The sequence below is a fragment of the Pan troglodytes genome, chromosome 21 (genome assembly GCF_028858775.2).
Source record: "Pan troglodytes isolate AG18354 chromosome 21, NHGRI_mPanTro3-v2.0_pri, whole genome shotgun sequence".
Classification (NCBI taxonomy): domain Eukaryota; kingdom Metazoa; phylum Chordata; class Mammalia; order Primates; family Hominidae; genus Pan; species Pan troglodytes.
In genome coordinates, this window is record NC_072419.2 from 43525270 (window position 1) to 43527639 (window position 2370).

Sequence of the window (2370 nt, forward strand, 5' to 3'; positions counted from 1 at the left end):
GCTCCAAGCCGTTTCTCACTACCCAGCCTTTCCACCACCCATCGTGCTTTTTCCTCCTTCTCTTTGCCTGGCAAAGTCCTCCTCATTCTTCATTTCTTTTTTTGAGATGGAGTATTGCTTTGTTGCCCAGGCTGGAATGCAGTGGTGCGACCTCGGCTCACTGCAACCTCTGCCTCCTAGGTTCAAGCAATTGTCCTGCCTCAGCCTCTCGAGTAGCTGAGACTACAGGTGCACACCACCATGCCTGGCTAATTTTTTGGGTATTTTTTGTAGAGACGGGGTTTCGCCATGTTGCCCAGGCTGATCTCAAACTCCTGGGCTCAAGCAATCTGTCCACCTTAGCTTCCCAAAGTGCTGGGATTATAGACGTGAGCCACCACTCTTCATTTCTTACCAGAAATGTGATCTCATGGACGTCTTCCCTCATCACCTCTCTTTTGATTGTATCTCCCATGTTATTGCTTCTCTCATGGCTCCCCCTTCTTCCTTCCCAACACATCTCATGGTTTTTAAGTGTACATTTATCTGTGTGATTGATTAGTGGGGGTGACAGACATTGACCCCTAGTCTGTGCAGTCAGGGTAGGATCCCACCTACTCACCATTGTCTTCCCAGTTTCATAGTGCATGATCCACAGTAGAAACTCCATAAATATTTGTTAAATGAATAAATTATGCATTTTGGGTCCCCCATGCCACCTCACATAGTATGGGATTAGTGAATGTTGAGTGTATTATTTGTCTTCTAAGAGACTGAATTCCTTTAGGGCAAGATAGGTCTCTCTCTCTCTTTTTTTTTTTTTTTTTTGGAGTCTCTGGTATCTAACCTCTGTTCCTTGATCCTCTATGTATGTTATCTAGGCTGCATAACCAATTATCCTAAAACTTAGGAGCTTAAAACAATAACATTTAGTACTTCACAATTTCTGTGAGGCAGGCATTCAAGTGGCATTGCAAAGTATTTCTGGCTCAAGGTTGCTCTTGAGTTTACATTGAAGATTTTGGCCAGGCCACAGTCATTTGAAAGCTTGACTAGGACTGCTGGAGCCACTTGGCTCATACACATGGCTGGCAAGTTGGAGCTGGTTGTTGGCAGGCAGCTCAGTTACTCCCCATGCGAGCCTCTCCATAGGACTGCTTGAGTGTCCTCACAACATGGATTCCCCATGAGCAATCAAGACAGAGAAAGAGGAAGTTGCAATGTCTTTTATGACTTTATCTTGGAACTCGTGCTCCAAGATTTCCGCAATATCCTATGGGTTATACAGGTCAGTCTTATTCTTGGTGGGAGGTGACTACAGAGGGGTATGGATATCAGGAGCCAAGAATCGTCAGGGTTTATGGTGGAGGCTGGTTATCACACTCTCATCTAGGTTTCTTTTTCTCCGACTACTTGCCCCCCACCCCTTCTTAATCATGGAACACTGTTCTTTGCCTTCAAAAAACTTATCCTGTTATATGATTACACATTCATTTAATTAGTCTGTCTCCCTCCAACGGACTGTAAGCACCACAAGGGCAGAGACTGTATGTGTCTGCTTTAGCACTGTGTCCTCAGTTACCAGGACAAAGCATAGAGTACGCGCTCAGTGAATGCTTTTTGAATGAATTATAATGATTTGTTTCTGTCTGAATTACAAGAGGTGTTTCTGTTTGTCTCCTCTCTGCATTGTAGGCTCCTAGCTCAGGACCTGGCATAAAATTAAGGAAATGAACGTGAGAAACACTTTTGAAATAGTGACAACACATCCAGATGAACATTTTGCAGGACAGCTACATACCCGTTTTAGCTCACCAGCTACCAGTTGTGACTGTGCTCTGCTCTGGGAGATGGCTTAGCTTTGCATAGGACAAAATTCTAATCTAGTTTCGCGCAGTTCTTACGAATTTGTTACAATGAGACGGGCCAAGCTATACAGCCCATTGCGATGAATAACTTCTTCTTCTTTTTTTTTTTTTTTTGAGGAAGAGTCTCATTCTGTCGCCCAGGCTGGAGTGCAGTGGCGCGATCTCGGCTCACTGCAACTTTTGCCTCCCGGGATTCAAGAGATTCTCTTGCCTCAGCCTCCCAAGCAGCTGGGATTACAGGCGCCCGCCACCACGCCCGGCTAATTTTTGTATTTTTGGTAGAGACGGGGTTTCACCATGTTGACCAGGCTGGTCTCGAACTCCTGACTTCAAGTGATCCGTCCGCCTCGGCCTCCCAAAGTGCTGGGATTACAGGCGTGAGCCACCGTGCCCAGCCCCGAGAAGTAACTTCTTTTGTTTTCTTTTTAATTAAACAAAAATGTTGCTGAAACGAGCTGAGTGATATAGGAGCTTAAAGAATTGACAAGCTCTAGATTTCATTTCCCCAAACCTCTTTGTCCAG